Consider the following 20,531-nt stretch of genomic DNA (forward strand, 5'->3'; position numbering starts at 1 on the left):
ATTTTTGATATGTTGTAATATGTTATGATTATAATATCTTGCACATAAACAGGAAATGTGTCAAATTCAAAGTGCATTGAATGAACAGTCAGGTTAATAGATATTATGATAATGAGAATATTGAAAAACCCTATTGGCCTGCCTGGCATAGCGCCACCACCTGGCCAAACAGGAAATGTGTCAGAATGGGCAATGCCTTAACTGATTTATTTGAAACCTAGTAGGTATACAATATTGGAAATCATTATTGTGATGATGTGCACATGTGTCATTGACCAAGCATAAAATGTGCCATATATGTTCTATGCTTTGAATGAATGCCTGCGCTACACAAGTAGTGCGAAGGACGGAAGATGATTAATAACTGAATAAAAAGGCCTAGCCTAGTATTAATGTTTTATTAAAGCTGTTGTGCTTGTTGCTCCTGGTTGGGAGGCAGCTGGTGGTTTTTCCTCCCACCCTCCCTATCCCCAGCCCAGTAAAACCACCTCTTCACAGCCTCCTCAATTTCTTTGTTTGTAGCAGATAAGCAGGATGGATTTCTCCTCACTGCATCTGTAAATGAGAACATACACAAAACAAGTTTTCAGTGTCAGTGATTTAACAGATTCTAAACAGCAATAATGTATGCTACAATCTTCTTCACTATGCGGACTGTAAGCATTGTCAAACAAACTAATCATCTGGAAGATAGGTGTGAAGGTTCTGTTGTCTTCCACATTGCAAAAATGCTTTGAGTTCAGTTAAATTCTACTAAGAATTGGCTGACAGTTGAATGATGGTTTCAGCCTGATATCCCTATTGCTACAGGAGCCTTTGGGAAAAAAAATGTCAGAGCCGAGAACAGGATCTTTGTGAACAGTGATGAACAGTTTAAATGCTTACCCATAACAACTGATTTGAGATGTAATTTCTCAAACGGGATTTTCCCGTTCAATCCCCGCCATGACATTTTCTTGGCCAGATTGTTCCTAATGGCCTGCTTCAGTATGCGCCAGACACTGTCCTTCACATCCACTCCCCCTGCCAATCCAAGAGTGATGACCTATAAAAGAACCAGTGGTATTATTTACTCAAAATAAAAGTACTATTGTTTGATAGATCACTCAGCATACCATTCTAAGAGAAATCAAAAGGAGCTCACCAATTCCTGGTGAAGGTCCCTGCTTGCGAGGTCGCGCTCCAAGACGTCCAGTGCCCCCTCATCCCCAGGGGAAAATAAGCAGTATGCCTGGTGGTGGTGCACATCTGACCTCCCTGGATGGATTTGTGGAGGTCCTGAAGAATGCGGATCATGGTCTTCTGCTGGTCCAGCAGAATTTGTTGGTTTACCAACAGATCACGCAGAAGAGCTGAAAAAACAAGGGGATATTAGCCTATGATAGTCCTGCACCTAAATATCTTATAGCCTACTGTTTATGTCTACTAGCCTATTGTCTATGTTCATTTCCTACAACTTGCTAGCAGATCCCGTTTGCATTTCTCGATGTTTTCGAAGGTAACGTACATACATTTAGCCTGCCATACTTCACATCTAAAATGCCTTCATGCACGTTAAATGCAGTTTTATAGGCCAAATGCAGGTAGCCAATGATCGGCTCACTGAATTATATGACAGGCTATTTACATGTAACGGTGTGGAGGGCATGACTGGCGTTTATAACATATAAACGAATATTCTGAGTAACTTGATGTTAGCAATGACAATGTCTTTTAAAAATGAGAATAAACGCGACTTACCTTACGTTGTCTGCTGGCAAACTGATGTGAGACTGGGGGCTCTTCTGGGCATGGAATGTTCAAAATTCCCGGCGTTTGCACAGCCTTTTGGCAAGCCAGAGAGATGCCAAAGTGCACCCTTAAGTCATGCGATGCGGTCCCGCTCATCAACTTTTCAGCTGGGTTAACCAGACATAGGCCATAACTAAGCCAAAATTGCATGGCGCCCTTTATGTATTATGGCAAATCATAATTAAGCCACAGGTCGCCCAAAAGACTTCGAGGGAGCTTTTCCTGTGCCAAAACAAGCCCAAAGAGGCCAAATGTATACCAAAACAAAGCCAAAATGATTTGCTATCTGGGCCGCGATTGAAAGCTCCTGTTGCCGCATAGGCTATCGCATTTCAAAACATCGCAACGTAAAATGCCACAAAAAGCTGTTTATGAATAGGTCTTAGTGAGTTAGGAGTCCTCTTGACTTCTTTTAAGCTGTCCCAGACTTAGGTGCTACTTTTAGGTCTAAAATGCTTCGTGAATTACTTTTTGTGAAAAAAAATAGGAGTCCTAAAGTTAGGAGTGACTAAATTCGCCAGTTAGGAGCTACTTTTAGCCTTAAAATTCTTTGTGAATATGGCCCCTGAATAAAAAGGCCTAGCCTAAATGAATCAAGAGTAAGGCAAAACAAATAGCCTAGTAGCCTAATGAAACATACGGATTGATGTAGTATCTTTGTAACATTATTAAATTATTCTGTTACTATGCCTACGTTTGCAAAAGAGAACATTTTAATTTGATTCACAATAATGTTACATTTAATTTACATGTTGACAATGATTAGCCTAGTTTTGGTTGTTGTTGGTGGCGTTATTGCATGTTAGTTATGCCTACAATGCAAAATTGAACCTCACGATTGGAAGCTCCTGTAGCTGCATAGGATTTCAAAACACGGCAAAATGCTGCAGGTTTGTGAATAGGTCTGTGAGTTAGGAGTCCTCTCGACTTCTTTTAAGCTGTCACAGAGGTGGGAAGGTCCAGGCTCCATTTCTTTTTACGAGACACCCTGCTCACTTGAGACATCTACCGGTTGTTTGGGTTGTTGCAGCGTCGTTGCAGCGTCACTGGAAAAATACAAATTAAAGTCGCGTGATACCGTGTCATCCCGCGCGCGGACCGTGAGTGAAGCTGGCCAAGTCGAAGCACTGCCAACTGTAACTTAATTTGTCATACACACATGGGAAACTGGGAATTTTTATAATAATAAGTTTGAGGAGAACATATATAATTTTTAGAAATTATCCTTAAAATTCAACCCCAAAAAACACGAAAATATCAGTGTGTTAAGATTAATCTAATTTTTCTCCCAATTTCTGTTGTAGATAGAGAAAAACATGGACGTCGTGGCGCTGCTCTTGTGGTGACCAACTGTGTATGGCATAGTGTTTTTTGTTATATTGTCTGTTTATCAGGGTTTTTAACGTTTTTATGTTCGTGCATCATCTTCCTCTTTGTTTTTTACGTTATAACGATATAAGACACTGCTGCTTTTTGATCTCAGAAGGCCTAAGATACAGAAAACTTAAGATTTGGAGTTGCATAGTAACGGAACGCGAAAGGACGCCGCTTTTGTTTTTGTATCAAGCTACCGCAACTTCATAAGGCTACTTTTCGATTCCATCAGCCATGGGATTCTCTGATTGGAAAACTGGAAGCAGTCTCCTAGATACACAAGGAAATTTCTACTAAACTGGAGAAACCTGCAAGCTGACTTGCTGACTTGTTCATGGATAAGCCTATGGAATATTCCGGCGGAGTTAACTCAAGATGACAATCATAGAAGACGACTAAGGAAATGGGGTAGGAAAGCTGGTGTCAGAACTAAACTCAAAAGAGAAAGTAAACACAGAGCGCTACCCTCTGTCATCCTTAGTAACGTCCGTTCCTTAAGGAATAAGATAGACGAGCTACAAGCAAATATTAACTACATGCATGAATATAGGAATGCTTCCATCCTGGCGTTTACGGAAACATGGCTTGATAGCAGCATAGATGACCATGCACTCTTTATTGAAGGCTTCAACACTCTGTTAAGGCTCGATAGAGACAAATGTAGCACTGGAAAAGCACACAGAGGCTGAGTTTGTCTTTATATCAACAACCGCTGGTGCTCTACAGCTATCATTCGCGAGAGTCTGTCCATGCCTGGGCTTATAAATCTCTACCCCTCCCTCCTCTGGGAACTGCTGATCATAGCTCTATCCCCCTTGCACCTGAATACGCACCAGTTGTCAAGAGAAGAGAGAACGTGTTTAATTCTATAAAACAGTGGACCGAGCAAAGTATTGATGAACTAAGGGCATGTTTTGAGTGTACATCTTGGGACATATTTTTACAACCTGATCTCACCCTAAATGAGCAGGTTGACAGTGTTTCATTTTATATATCTTTTTGTGTAGATAATATCATCCCCACGAAAGAAATCACCATCTTTCCCAATAATAAACCTTAGGTCACTAAAGAACTTAAGGCTATCCTGAACAAAAAGAAACGACTGTTCTACACTGGATCTGTGTTGGAGAAAAAAACAAGTCAACAGAGAGGTGAAGCAGGCCATCAAAAAACTAAAGCAGCGTATAAAAGCAAGATCGAAGAGAAATTCACACAAGGTAATCTCCACGAGGTCTGGCAGGGTATTAAGACAATGGCAGCAGTCAACACTGTGACTGACTTCAGACCTGTGTGTGTGGCTGGCAACAGTGATGAATCCCTCCCCAATGAGCTTAACTCTTTTTACACCAGGTTTGAGAAAGATCACCAGTCTCAGTTGGCGGATATCATCAGTAGCTTGACCCCGAGTGACCCCATCATCATCACTGTTGAGTCTGTGATGGAATGTTTAAAGAGGACACAGATCAAGAAAGCTCCTGGTCCAGATCACATCTGCGGTTACCCACTGAAATACTGTGCTGAGCAACTTGGAGGAGTTTTCCAGCAGATATTCCAGAGGTCTCTATCTACTGCCAATGTCCCACAGTCATGGAAACACTCCACAATCATTCACAATCCCAAGAAGAGCAGCCTTAAAGTCCTGAATGACCTAAGACCCATAGCCCTCACCTCCCTTGTTATGAAGGCCTTTGAGAGGATTGTGAAAGCTCACATTATCAGCGCCACAGCTTTAAAGATGGATCCTCTTCAGTTTGCATATCGTGCCAAAAGAGGGGTGGATGATGCCAAAATCTACATATTGAATGCCATCCATGAACATGTAGAAAGCCCAAATTCTTTTGCCCGGCTCCTATTTGCAGATTTCTCATCTGCCTTTAACACCATTCAACCTCACATGCTGGCTAAAGAACTTATGGACTATTTCAACCTGGATCATCAGCTAATTCTGTGGATTACAGACTTTCTGACCCAAAGAACACAGACAACAAGAAGTTCTCTGACATCAGATACACGTCCACTGGCTCACCCTAGGGTTGTGCCCTCTCACCACTACTTTTCATCTTGTACACAGATGACTGTAGAAGTCGCCATGCTGATCGTCATCTAGTGAAGTTTGCTGACAATACTGTTCTCCTTTCCCCGCTACATGGTTCTGTCCAAGATCACGGGCCTGTCCTCAGTGAGTTTGTGGAATGGTATGATAGCTCCTTTTTGGAGCTAAATGTTACAAAGACCAAGGAGATATTCATTGACTTCACTAAGCGTAGAGGAAGCAGGACTGCAACTACAATCCATGGGGAACCAGTGGAAGTTGTACATGAATATAAATACCTGGGCACTGTCATTGATGACAAACTGCGTTTTGACTCTAATACAGAGGTGATTATTAAAAAATGTCAACAGAGGCAGTATTTCTTGAGGAAGCTTTACTCCTTTGGAGTGAACAGGAAGATTCTCAGCATTTTTTACACGTCCTTTATTGAAAGTATACTGACCTTTTCATCCATGTGCTGGTTTCACTCCCTCTCAGTCAAAAATAAGAAACACCTCCAGAGCATTGTGAACACATGTTCATGCATGTTCATTGGCCACCCTCTTCAGTCTCTGACACCACTGCACGACAAGGCAACACTAAGGAAAGCCAACTGCATCCTAGAAGACTCTACCCATGTCCTACACAGAGTTTTTAAATGGCTGCCCTCTGGCAGGCGTCTGCGCTGTCCTCTGGCTAAGACTAACAGGACCACCTCCTCCTCCATCTCCTGTGACTAACCCCCCCCCCCCCCCTTACACTTCTGTCCAGTGTTGGGAATGTTACTTTAAAAAAGTAATTAGTTATAGTTACTCACTACTTGTTCCAAAAAGTAACTGAGTTAGTTACTGAATTACTCTACAATAAAAGTAAGTTGTTACCAGGGAAAGTAACTATTTGCGTTACTGTTAAAAAAAGTTGCTATCTGTCAAAGAATTTGGATTTTTTTGAGCAGTTTCACAAGTCAGTTGAAATGAGTAGATCAGACAGGTGTTTGTACATAACTTTCGATATTTATTGCACGTTGACAGAAAGCAAGATGTTTATTCTGCACTTCAAGTATTATCTTTGTAAAAAAAGTAAACAGTTACACCATATAAAGTGCATTTAACTCTAGCAAATTAAATCAAATTCTACCAACCTGAGACAACTGGTCAAGTAAACAACCTGTACCTCCAAGTGTTTTGTTCACAACAAAAGTAAACTTTTAAACAACAAAAAAGTGTGTATAGCTCTGTAGTCTTATTCTTAATTAAACAAATCAAACTCCCAATCTCAGACAACTGGTCTGGTAGACATTCTGTACTTCAAGTATTTTCTTCAAAAGTAAACAGTTAAATAATATAAAGTGTCTTTGCAGTAACTGTAGCAAAAAAAAAAGAATTCATCCTCTATGGCTGAGCCGGTGCTGAGGCTGCGCATTGGTGCGTTGGTACCTGTTGGCTGGTCTTCATCTTGGGCACTTTTCCGGCATTCCGCCAGCAGACTTGCCTTGGCGTTGTCCTTCCTTTCCTGTGTCCGCAGCCAACGTAGTTTAAATCTGGGAAGTGTCACCACAGCCAAGACGGCAGTCTCACTTTCCAGCACCTCTGCGAATCTGGTTTTGATTGCCTGAAATGAGACACACACACACACACACACACAGCATTACACATTATGAGCTAAGAGATATACATTTAATTTTACTTTGATTTCATAATTCATAATTAATTAATATTTCAATGTATGGGAGTATGTATTCAATGCATTTGAAGAAATACTAGCTCTTACCTTGACAACAGCCTCTGGAAGGTCACCAAGGATTTGGAGGCCAGTCTTCAAGTCCAGGGTCTTGGAGATCAATGTCTCCAGTGTGGGTAGGAGGGTGCCATAGAAACAGTTGTCTTCGCCCTAAAGAATGTCAAGAATGTGCAGTATTCTCTGAGGAACTGGTACTCCCAATCCGTGATGGCCTTCAACCCAAAATTGTAGGAAATGGTGTTCAGCTCGGCGATTGGGAATTCACAGACACAAGCAACAGCATCATGAAAGGAGTTCCATCTGGTCGTACATGGGACAAGGAGCTTCCTTTCAAGGACTTCGTCCACGATCTCTGCAGCCGCTGTGGAACGGCTGGCCTTGTTCCACAAAGCTGTGTATTTGGAGGTGGCACTTATGTACACAGCTTTTATGCCTGGCCTTGAAAGTAGCCACTTGTCCACATCAGAGCATGAAATAAGGTTTGCTGTGTGCAATGCACATCTGTGGTGTGGTGGCAAAGTCACAACATCCTCTTCCACATCCTCTTCCACATTCATGTCTTGTAAGGCATCATGAAGGTCGACAAAAGTCACATCATCATCATCATCCTCCTCCCCAGAGTCATCACCCTGAACGGGCTGGTAAACTTTAAAGGCTTTTACAAAATTCGAACCATTGTCTGTGACAGTAGCTGTGATTTTGTTAGAAATGCTAAAAGATGAGTGGATATTGTCCAGTTCAGTAGCAATGCTGTCAAACGTATGACGGCCCTTGAAACGTCTGCAGGCCAAGGCTGCTTTCTTTCGCTCTAGGCTGTGTGGATCTAACCAGTGGGCAGTCACGCCGAGGTAACTGCGGTTGTGCTCAGTCCAAATATCTGCCGTTGTAGACAAATAGTCCAACTCCTCAAAACTCTTTTTAAGCTCTGTGTTCATTTTGGCGTACTCAGCATCTAGGTATTTAGCAAACGTCTTTGAGCATGGCGTACAGGCCCCTGCTTTCCTAGGTATTTTAGAAATAATGGCTCGGAATGAATCATCCTCCACCGTCGATAATGGCAACATACTTTTAACAACATACCTTCCTATCATACGGTTGACTTCAGCCTGTGTCAAAGGTTTTTGTTGTAAGCCAGAAAGATCTAGCTTTACCTGCTTGGAGGACCTTGCTCGAATCCTTCTGTGCTAGTGGATGGCGAGCTATCATCTGTGGTGGTGGAGGTATCGGTGGTTTTGGCCACGAGCTTTGTAGATGCGTGTGTCGTTGTGAGATTAAATTAGAGTTGCTTACAACGGATGTCGACATTCCTGGACATAATGTACACATCACTTGCACGTTCTTGCCTTTGACCGCAATGAATTTGAAATAGTGGTTATATCTCCACCTTGAAAATGCCAACTTCTCATCGGATTCCTCACTCGCCATCTCTGCTTCTTCGAATCTCTGTTTCTGTGTTGTGTGTGTGTGTGTGTGGCGCATGTGCTGGCATGTGTGTAAAAACACTGGCTTTGATTGGCTACCATGAAACATGACTCTGCCTTAGCCAATCATAATAGCTTACTTCGTTATTAAGCTTATCTCCTCATTAACTATGAGCCATACCAGAGTTGCTTTCGGGTTACAGTTTATTCAATCAATGCATAGTAACGCACCGCATTTAACGTCCAGTAACGGTAACGGCGTTGTAACGACGGAAAAAATAATTAGTTAGATTACCCCATTACTGAAAAAATAACGTTGTTACCTAACGCCGTTATTTTAAACGGCGTTATTCCAAACACTGCTCCTGTCTGTCCTGTTCTTTCTTTGTCTGTCCTGTTCTTTCTTTTGTCCTGTCTTATATGTTGTGTTATGTCTTATATATTGTGTTATGTCTTATATGTCACTATGCCTACATAGAGAAAATTGCCCCTCGGGGATAAATAAAGTTTTTTGAATTGAATTGAATTGAAACATAGAGTGTATGGGAGATTCACAATTTTGTCCTCTACTCAGTGATAAAAACAGAATCAATGTGTCACCTTTTGTTCAAAAGTTATGATGAATTTATTAGACGCCCTTGTGAGACAAAAAGGCTTATTGTGTGGCCATGCTACATGGCAGAGATAAGATATACCCACCACTGTAATCAGGAGAACTAGCCCTTTAAATGATACACATCATAGTTAATAAGTTTGAGTGTAACACACATTGTTTTTAAACAATACCTTCCAAATTCAACATCAAAAAACACGAAAATATCAAGATGAATCTTACTTTTCACCTAATGTCTATTGTAGATATAGTGTGTAAAAGATATACAGTGTTGTGTTCTCCTCAGTGAAAAAAACAGAATCAATTTATCAACTTTGGTTCAGAAGTTATGATTAATTTACTCAACTGCAAGTCGCAATAACAAGTGTTCTGACCCACATCTGACCCAAAAATACACAGATATAATGGTCATGTAACAAAAATAAGATGTTTTACCATCAAAAAAGATGCATAGCTCAATAATGGATGTCTTACTGTACTCTGAAGAGGCTAACTCAATTGTCGGGAGGACAGATAAAGGCTGATATACAGACTAGCTGATGGTAACTGCTTCTCTGTGTGCTTCATTCTACTATGAAAACAAGAATATAGAGACACTGGCACATGTGTTAGGTTTACGAAAGGGGAAATAAATCATTTTATTTAGAAAAAGTCTTAAACAATTTCATTAAATAACCAGGAACAACAACAGGTAAATAACATAAACATATGTTTACAAATAAGCAGTAACTATTAGAACTACAAGAATGACAAGACAACAGTATAACAAAGATCAACAAAATACTTTAACATGGTGAACAAAACAACATTGTATGCATATATATATAAACATAAACAATTAAGACGTTAGAAGAAATTCAATACATTTAACAACCATACAGCATATAATTATCGATATTATTTGCCCTATACATAAGGCACTACACTAATGGCACATTCACACCAGATCCGTGGTGTGCGTTGTCACAGCTTGTTGTGAATTTAGAATTATTTTCCAATCAGGCCCTGACCTTATATTATTTTACAGTCCTGTACTATGGATGGACTTTGTGTAAACCCCTAGTTAGAAATTACAGAAAGTAGAATTGTGTGTGTTGTTTCCGCAAAAGTTCTTGTGTGAATGTATTCTGCGTGAGATTCGTAGTAAAGACGTTATGTTGAAAACACTCGCCTTGTTCTTTCACTATAAGTTATTATTAGTATTACTATATTACATTTTGGTGCCGAAAACCCGGGACTGCAGACTGAAGATTACAGTAAGAATCAACGAAATGGAAAGGTAGACGGTAACGAACTACAATGGCAGAAGAATTGGAACGAATGAAGCGAAAGCGCACAGTGATTCGCGCCGCTACGACCAAGGTGTTAGATCGGATGGAAGAGGAATGCAGTAAGAAGAAAGGCGGACTGCGACAAGCTTCGGGAAATGATGGCTGTATTGTCAACCAAAGAGGAAACTTTGATGGACTTGGACAAAGGAATAGAAGAAAGAACCAAAACGGAAGATTTGGAAACAGAATTGGAGGGTATGTTGGAATATGAAGAACACATTGTTACCCTAAGATTCTCATTGACAACGCGCGTGATGAGCGAGGGGATAATAGTGGAGCGGCTAATCAAAACAGAAGAGCTGTGAAACTTCCTAAATTAGAGATTGAGAAATATGATGGAGAAATTAGCCAATGGCTTGAATTTTGGACTCAGTTTGATTCAGCCATACACAGGAATGATACACTGTGCAAAAGAGAGAAATTTAGTTATTTGAAATCCTGCTTAACTGGAGCTGCAGCAAGGTGCATCTCAGGACTCACTATGACTGAACAGAATTATGATGCAGCAGTGCAGTTGCTTTCAAACCGTTTTGGAAGAAAGGACATTGTTATCAGTTCACACATGTCCAAACTATTGAACTTGAATCCTGTGAAAAGATTGACCAATGTGGCTGCACTCACAAATCTTTATGATGAGAAAATACAAAAGTGAAATACAAATTCGAAGTTTGGAATCCCTAGGTGTGCACAGTGATACCTATGGTTCACTGTTATGCCCTGTGCTACTACAGCTGATACCAAATGACATTGCTTTAGATTACACAAGGCAGACAGACTCTGATGAATGGAAGGTGCCTGAACTCATTCAGTTTCTCCATAAGGAGGTGCAAAGCAGAGAGAGAGCATCGCAATTGACAAGACCAGATGGTGGACAGGGAAGCCAAACAGTCAACAAGTATGCTCCCTTTAAAGACAAGTATAAAGGAGCTAGCTTGGCCACAGCAGCCGCATTACACACAGCAAGCAATGCTCCTCAGACATGTGTATACTGTAACAGTCCCACTCACAACCCAGAAAACTGTCCAGATAGCACGTTGACCACTCGAAAGGAAAAACTCAGAAGTTAAGGGAGGTGTTTTATCTGCTTGGGCCCAAAACACAGAGTTGAAGGCATTTCATGCACCATATGCAGTCGTAGACACCACCAGTTCATCTGTGATCGAGCGGAACCACAACCAGATATTAACAACTCTGATGCTGTTTTGTCCTCTATATCCAGTGAGGTGAAATGCAACGACCGTCGCCACAACACTGTATTGCTTTAGACTGTCAAGGCACAGGCAGAGGGCCCACATTGTGCGATGCTTGCTGGATGGAGGAAGCCAAAGAAGCTTGTTCATGAGGGGGTAGTCAAAATGCTTAAACTGCCAGTGGTGAAACAGGAGACACTATAACTTCATACCTTTGGATCTACAGAGCCACTGACAACAAGGCGTAACATTGTGAAGGTGCTACTGCAGAATGTGAGTAACCCGCATCAGAGGATTGAGATTGAAGCAGTCGAGACCCCTCAAGTGTGTGCTGCTCTCATCAGGGTCCCTGGTGAACATGTGCAAAGAGAATGTCAGAGAAAGGGCTTGTATCTTGCTGATTTTACACAAGAAAAGGCAGGTAGCCCAGAGTTGGGAGTGCTAATCGGTGCAGATTTTTATTGGCAAGTAGTATCTGGCAAAGTTGAGAGATTAACAGAAGCTTTAGTTGCCATTGAAAGCTGCCTCAGATGGGCTGTTCAGGGACCAGTGTCCTCCTCCAATGTAACCGACATAGCATGCATGCAGATTTGCACAGGAAGGGACATGCAAATGTCAGAACAGCTACAGTCCTTCTGGGAACTGGAGTCTTTGTGAATTGTTGAGCAGAAGTCTGCAAGCAACGATGAGGTGGAGGCTCTACAGTGCTTTGAACAGAGCCTTACATTTAAGGATGGACACTATCAAGTTGGCTTACCATGGAGGCCTGACAAGCCCGACCTCCCAGACAATTTCAAAGTAGCAAATAGGAGATTTGAAAACCTCCAGAAAAAAATCAGAAAGGATGTGACATTGTACAGCCGGTATAATGATGTAATCCAGGATTACCTGCAGCAGGGTATCTGCGAAGATGTGTCAGAGAGTACTGGACAGGGAAAGGTGACATACTACATGCCACATCATGCTGTCCTGCGAGAGGACAAGGCAACAACAAAATTAAGAATCGTCTTTGATGCATCTGCCCATGAAGAGAGCTGTCCATCTCTAAATGCCTGTTTCCTAACAGGGCCAAACCTCAATCCAAATCTCCTAGACGTCCTGATCAAATTCAGACTGCACAAGATAGCCTTTACAGCAGACATCACTAAGGCTTTCCTGCAGATGGGCCTAGCAAATGAAGACAAGGATGCAGTGAGATTCCTGTGGCTCCATGGACCTCCTGCTGAGGCTAGTGAAGCAGAGCCACGCATAATGCGAATGTGCAGAGTGGTGTTTGGAATTTCACCAAGCCCCTTTCTGTTGGCTGCTACAATTAGAAACCATCTTAGGCAGTATGAGAAAGAGCAGCCACATACAGTCAAGGCCTTGCTAGAATCCCTTTATGTTGATGACTATATCTCCAGCTCAAATGATGTGAACGAGGCATACTCAATCACTACAACGGCAAGGAAGATCTTGTCCCATGTCCACATGAATCTTTGTAAATGGGTCACCAATTCAGCTGAACTTCAGGCAAAATGGACTAAAGGTGAGATGGAATGTGTAGCAGACCCAGACACTACCGGGGGGGGGGGGGGGTACTCAAGGTGTTAGGGCTAGTCTGGAGAGCCGAAAAGGACAACTTTGTGTTCGACTTGGAGGCCTTAACAAATATACTGAGAGACAAGAAAAACACGAAGAGAAGTGTAATTCAGACTACTGCCCGTATATTTGATCCAATAGGTTTCCTTGCTCCATTCACCATACGTGTAAAATGCTTGTTTCAAGAATTGTGGGAGAGGGGCTTAGAATGGGACGAGGAGTTGCCAGCAGACCTAGCTAAGAGATGGAATCAGTGGTGTTCAGAGCTGCCACAGCTCCATCTAGTGGCGATTCCAAGATGGTACCACATTGAAATACCGCAAAGACCCCAAGAAAACAAACTGCATGTGTTCTGTGATGCAAGTGAAAGAGCTTACAGTGCTGTTGCATATTTGCGGGGGGAAAATGAGGATGGTGATGTTGTGACCAGCTTTGTTGCATCAAAGTCTAAGGTGGCTCCCTTGAAGAAGATAACTTTGCCAAGGCTTGAGTTAATGGGGGCTTTAATTGGTGCAAGGCTGGGAAATCATTTAGTAAAGCCGCTGAATATGGACAAGAGTCAGTTAACGATGTCGACAGATTCCATGATTGCTTATCATTGGATACGTAGCACTGCACAGAGATGGAAGCTCTTTGTGGCAAATAGAGTGACTGAAATACAGAGCCTTACTAATCCTGAGTCCTGGACCCATTGTAATGGCAAAAACAATCCTGCTGACCTACCCACAAGAGGGCAGAGTGCACAGAGTCTCATAAACACTGAGTTGTGGTGGAGGGGACCTTCCTCCTCTATGGTAGCCGCTGAACCACCTGTAATTGATGAACCCTCTATAACCAACGAAGCAAACGCAGATCTAAGGACAGGATCTCATGTTGCTGTTGAATTAACTAGTGCTGAACAAATTGAATTGCTGTTGGACCTGACAAAATATAGCAGGTTAAAAATTGTACTGAGAATCACAGCTGGGTGCAGCGGTTCATTGTCAATGCCCGCTCACCCTGAAACGAACAGGAGAACTTACTGCAGAGGAGCTCATGACCGCCGAAACATACTGGGTGAGGATGATCCAAGAATGCAGTTTCAACCAGGAAATAAATCAACTGAAATCAGGGAAAAACGTTGGAAGAGATTCAAAAATCAGATATCTGGAGCCATTCTTGGATGCAAATGGTCTTGTCAGTTTGGGAGGGAGGTTACAGCAATCCGAGTTCAGTTTTAGAGAGCGACATCCATGGGTGCTACCCAAGGCGCACCGATACTCTGAGTTGCTGGTTCAACATTGTCATGAGGAGGTAATGCATGCTGGGGTGAGGGATACTCTAGTGCAGTTGAGGGAGAGGTATTGGGTTCTAAGGGGGAGGCAGCTTGTTAAGCAGATTATAGGACATTGTTATATTTGCAGAAGACTCAAGGCAAAACCAGCTCAGCAGGCAACAGCCCCCTTACCCCGAGATATAGTTACGGAGTCCCCGCCATTTCAGGTGACCGGGGTCGACTGCTGGCCCATTGTATGTCAAGGCTAATGGTCAACTGAGAAAGGCATACATTGCTTTATTTACATGTGCTGTTACACGGGCAGTACATTTGGAGTTGGTCTCAGATCAGACTGCAGAAAACTTTCTACTAGCCTTAAGGAGATTCATTGCCAGGCGAGGATTATGTAAGACCATTTACTCTGACAATGCAAAGACCTTTAAAAGAGCCAACCAGGATTTAAAGGAATTGTGGAAATAATTTAGAGTAGGTGAAGTCATTGAATTCTTCACAAACAAAGGCATTACCTGGAAATATATTGCTGAACGAGCAGCTTGGTGGGGGGGGGGGGTTCTGGGAGAGGCTTGTGAGGTCAATAAAGGAGTGTTTAAAGAGAGCCACACTGAACTTTGAGGAGTTGAGCACCACGCTCACTGAAGTAGAGGCTGTGCTTAATTCTAGGCCTCTGTCTTATATACACGATGACGCCAATGAGCCCCAGCCCCTAACTCCTGCTCATTTTTTGGTGGGAAAGCGATTGACTTCTTTGCCACCCAAGGCTTCAATTGAGTCGCATACAGGTAGTGTGAACAGAGAGGACATGTGTCGAAGATGGAAATACAGAGAGAGACTTTTGGACAGATTTTGGAGATGCTGGAAGAAGGATTATCTAATAGACCTAAGATCGGCTCATCGATGTGTAACGCCAATGGCCACTACACTGGCCATTGGCGTTGTGCTTGATTGGAGAGGACAACACTCCTAGGCAGACTTGGAAAATGGGACTCGTAACAGAACTGTTCCCTGGTAGAGATGGACTGATTCGTTCATGTGTTGTGCGAACATCAACTGGCAGACTGCTCAGAAGACCTGTGGAGGTTAATTAGATGATGAACTGTAGTTCATGGGGCGGGTGGATGTTGTGAATTTAGAATTATTTTCCAATTAGGCCCTAACCTTATATTATTTTACAGTCCTGTACTATGGATGGACTTTGTGTTAACCCCTAGTTTGAAATTACAGGAAGTAGAATTGTGTGTGTTGTTTTCCGCAAATCTTTAAGTTCTTGTGTGAATGTATTCTGCGTGAGATTCGTAGTAAAGACGTTACCTTGAAAACACTCGCCTTGTTCTTTCACTATAAGTTCATTACACAGCTGTGGCATGTTGGTGTGTGTGTGTGTGTGTCCATCTAAGCCTAGCAGACGATGGGGTGTAAATGCTATTGGAGTTGGTGTCTCTGTCTGTGTTAGAAGGATAGGCAAAGTGTATGCTTTCTACCTGACATGGGACTTGACCAAACTCAAAATAAAGAAATTGTCAGATAAGAAAAGTACAAATTGAATTACAAATCTAACTAAACTATTATCACTATAATCCCTGTCATTTTTGTTATAAGCAACACTCTTATCACAACCAGAAACATGCTTTCCCAGCTGAGGATGATGGGAGGCTTTGGGTCATGTTTGCCATCAGCAGTCGGCTGCTTTCATCCCAGTCAGAGGCGCACCTTGTCAACAGGCAAACCAAGCAACTGCTTGGAGCCCCGAACCGCTAGGGGGCCCCCGACCTGGTCTCAGTGCGTTTGCCAGTGGGTCAAGCGAGAATTTGAGATTGAATGATGTATTTTGCGTGCTCCTGCCCTGTTGTACCTACAAACAGTACGTGCATATGTAGGCCCTATGCTATGGCCTTATGAACAGCGGATCTGTGTTCAAAAAAGTTCAAAGAATCCGCATATATTTAGGCAACTGTGGTAAACGTCAATCGAGGGTGCAGTGATGACGGATCAACATCGGATTTTGCCATTTAGCCTACTCAATGAAGTTATAGTAGGCTAATGTTAATTGCCAGAAAGATTGAACATGGTTTGCTACATCTATACGACAGTAAACGTCAGCTAGCTAGCGGCAGTTATAACTAGTTAAGCAAGGAGATGGTTAACGTTATGTTTGTATTAGGGCTGTCAGCCATAACATGTTAATCGCGATGCAGTAAGGACCAAGCATACACGTTAATTTGTTAGAACCCGATTGACGCAAAGTGCGTCAAAAAATAGACCATTTCTTCTTTGTTACATTGCTCCGGAACTGTTCATTGCAGCGAGATAAAACTTGAGTGACAGAGCAGAAGTGGGGCTTTCCAACAAGACTATGCACTTGTCTGTTTCTTGTTTGAATTACTCGCAAACCCGTGATCGCATAGATATGGCAAGCGTATCAGATGAAAGAGGAGACACAGGGCTATCCATTGGTACCATATCGATCCTTTTGGCTTATAAAAACAGACGAAGTAACTGCAAAATAATAACGTCATGTACACAAACCAACGCTGCACACCCATTACTCTCGTTTAAATTACTCACAGACCTGTGATCGGATAGATATGCCACGCATGTCAGATGAAAGAGGAGACACAGAGCTATCATTTGATACCAAGTACATCATTGGTTATAAAACAGACAAAGTGACAGCAAAATCATAACTTCATATAGCTTTACAAATTTGTATCTGTTTTTGTGGCAAAGCATGTTCATAATCCGGTTTTGAAATCCTAGCAAATTCCTGCATGGCATCCAATTCAAGGCTCACATTGCATCCCAATTTGTTCAACAAAGAAACCCCTTTTTTGCTTCTACTTTGTTCATGGCCAATGCAGTAAAACGATGTAGAGAATCATTATGAGTGCATACACCAAGATACATTTCAAAATATAAGAATTTTTATAATACGCTTTTTGTATTTTTATTATTTAACATAATAACCTAATGGTGATATAACATAATGGTTATAAAACTTGTCGGTAGGGCCCCCTTGGAATTTTTGCTTGGGGCCCCCACAGACTCTAGAATCGCCTCTGATCCCAGTTGCACGTACTTCTCTCCCTCCATCTAAAATAACAAAAAAGACAGGTCTGATAGTGAATAGGTTGTTTAGTTTTATTTTACATTACTTCCACATACAGTTAAGAACAAAATTATTCATACCCCTGGCAAATATTGATGTAATGTTGATTTTCTCTTGACCAATATGTTTGTTTTGACTGAAAATGACACTGCCACATGGCAAAAGGTTGTAAGACAATGTGTTAGAAACATGGAATCAAAAAAATAGTCGTTTTTATCTTTTTTTAACATTTTTATGAAAAATGGCATGTCAAAAATTAGTCATACCCTTTTTAAATAATCAATGGAAACATCTTTATGTGCCATCAAAGTTCTTGAAATTGTTCTTATAATACCTACCAAGCCTCTCCATGCCTCCACAATGATTGCAGACTGCACCTTTTTAGCAGTAATCTGGGTTTTGAGACAAGAACGATTATTTACCATCACTTTGGCCTTGTGCTATAACTTTTTTGACTGATTGAGGTCTGGACTCTGGCTGGGCCACTCTAAAATGTTGGCATTGTTCTCTGTTAACAATTTCTTGCCTTGTTTGGCTGTATGTTTTGGATCATTGTATGGTTTAATGGTCCAATGATGCCTATTGGGGCAGGTCTCTTGGCACACTGCCTGATCTTTTACTCCAGAATCTTAGTGTACTAACTGATTAGTGATGATTGAGCAACATCATCAAATTTGTTTAATCATCTTTTTTGGTTTAAATTTGTTTGCTTAACTGTTTTATTTTGGCTATTTTACCATACTCTAAAAACTTCCCCATTTAATTTCTGTATCACTTTCTCTCTCTCACACACACTCAATCTCTCTCTCTCTCTCTCTCTCTCTCTCTCTCTCACACACACACACACACTCACTCTCTCTCCATCTATCTCTGTTAAACAGTAGGCCTATTACTCGCTTATACATCACAATATATCTATCATGCTAACTAAAATACATACATGATGATACATCATCACATACCCTTCACCATACCTAGAGATTGGCATGGGTGTTATTTCAGTTAGCCTATTAGGTGTACTGAAATAACACCCATGCCAATCTCTAGGTATGGTGAAGGGTATGTGATGATGTGGGGCTATTTTAATTCCAAAGGCCAAGGTAACTTTATCAGGATGCACAGTATTCTGGATCCATGAAATAACTGGCCTTTAAAAATAAAAATCTGCCTGTCTCTATGGGAATTTAACATAGGGGTGGGAATACTTATGACCCCTGTATTTTAAGGAAGAACATTGATTTATTTATGATACATTATTCATTCACTAAGAAAATTGGTGTCCTTAAAGGTTAGATATTTCCTCATTTTCAAATTCTTATTTTTTTTTATATATATTTGGCCTGTTGAAAAACCTTATACGTCATTGACCCAGGTTGCTAGTGAGAAAATATTGGTTGTCAATTTTAAATTTTAATTTAATTTCACTTATAGAGCGCCAAAACCTTACACGTCCCGTGGCGCTTTACAGAATGTAAGACAATCAGAGAAAAGAAAAGAAGGCCCACGAGTAACAGGGGCGAGGAAAAACTCCCTAGAATTGGAGATACATAGGGCCCATCTCATTTCTCCCCCCTTAAAACTTCCACTTGGTTTAGATTGCCCTCGACAGTAAAGTCCCCTCGATGAGGGAAGTGGGGGTGAAGATCTTTCCCTATGAATTGGGACACCGTTATATGTAAATTAGCGTAGCGAACATGCTCACCTACGTCACGCGCAGCGTCGACGTGTCTACCGGTAGTAGCCTACTACTATTTTCATTCGTGTTCATGTGAACGCCGGAACACACATCCTAAATATTGACGAAACTACCCAGATCAGATATATAACGTTATTTGATGGGCAGACACTCTTAAAGCACTCAGCAGATATCATGAATATCGTCAGATAGTTTTGTGAGATATTTTCTAACATTAGTGTTCAAAACTCAACAGTCCATTGGATGTGCATCAAACTAACATATTCCAACATATTTCGAAATAATATGCTTTTTTGCGAAACTAAATGAGCAATGCAATTGTTCCTTTCCAGCGGTGTCCGCCATCTTGGTTGAAAACTTTGGCCAGCTCGCTAAGCTAGATAGATAGATAGTTACTTTATTGATCCCCAAGGGGAAATTCAAGGGTCTCCGTAGCATACAGACATCACACACAACATGCACTTACAGCAGAAATGGTAAACATAAGTATAAGTATAAACATATAACTAAACTCCACTGTATAATAAAGACAGTAGAAGATAAGAAAGATAAGAAAAACTAACAAAACTAAATACTAAATACACTACATAAATTAAATTAAGTCCAATGTGCTTGAGGGTGATCAAGCATAAGACGCTTGTAGTAACAGGGCCGGGACTGGTAAGGTGCTAAAGGGAGTGAGTGTCATGGTGAATGTGCAAAAAGTAGTCCAACCATAGTCCTTAGTTATGTGTGCATGACAAGGTGCTCAAGAGAGTGAGTGTCAAGGTGCAAAAAGTACAACACCAACAGTGCAAAACACGGTATCCTGGGTAATTTCATCTCCCACTTCGTTTTAAGCCTGCATCGGTCCTGGCTTAATTTTGAGGGTTGATTTTAAGGGGAAAATAGCACTTCCCCTTGCTCCCTAAAGTAATGGGACACCCTACCCCTACACGTGCATGCGCAAAAACGAGGGTTAGGGCAAAAATCTAGGGGAAGGGGAGGTATTGGGACGGGCCCATATAGAAAGAAACCTTGAGCAGATCCACGACTCAAGGGCCTGACCGATCTGCCTAGGGTCAGTTACAGAATAGTAAGGTCTGTATGTGATAAGTTAGTTAGATGTAGAGAATAGAACATTGTGTTTAAAGCCACCTGAGGTGTACTGTATGTTACAAGAGGTGGGATGGTTACATACATATCCAGTATGATAATGCATGAATCCTATTTAGTGTCAGAAAGTTCAAATAGTCCAGTGTAGGAAATGGAATTGTCCAGGGGGGTTAGGAGTTGTCAAAGGGCAAGTAGTGGGTCACTAGGCTGCATGGGCCAGGAATCCGGGCATGGGAACAGCAATAGGCGATGATAGGGCAGTCGTAGGGATGGGACTTCAGGTGAGAT

The 20,531-nt window shown here is 41.6% G+C and overlaps 1 protein-coding gene and 1 long non-coding RNA gene across 8 annotated transcripts in view; one reads left to right on the forward strand and one right to left on the reverse strand.

Annotated features, from left to right (window-relative positions):
• The window catches only part of exoc3l2b (exocyst complex component 3-like 2b), a 227,356-nt gene that overhangs the window by 87,483 nt on the left and 119,342 nt on the right, over nucleotides 1–20,531 (forward strand). The window lies entirely within an intron of this gene.
• LOC143121015 (uncharacterized) lies at nucleotides 471–1,177 on the reverse strand. The gene is made up of 3 exons (XR_012986354.1): nucleotides 1,145–1,177; nucleotides 886–1,045; nucleotides 471–555 (listed from the first exon to the last, which is right to left on the reverse strand). It is a non-coding gene; the product is annotated as an uncharacterized LOC143121015 (long non-coding RNA).

This window comes from Alosa pseudoharengus, unplaced genomic scaffold (assembly GCF_046254945.1).
Source record: "Alosa pseudoharengus isolate Yale_2024_CS ecotype anadromous, Long Island Sound unplaced genomic scaffold, YU_APseudo_1.1 YU_APseudo_1.1_scf_13, whole genome shotgun sequence".
Taxonomy (NCBI): Eukaryota; Metazoa; Chordata; class Actinopteri; order Clupeiformes; family Clupeidae; genus Alosa; species Alosa pseudoharengus.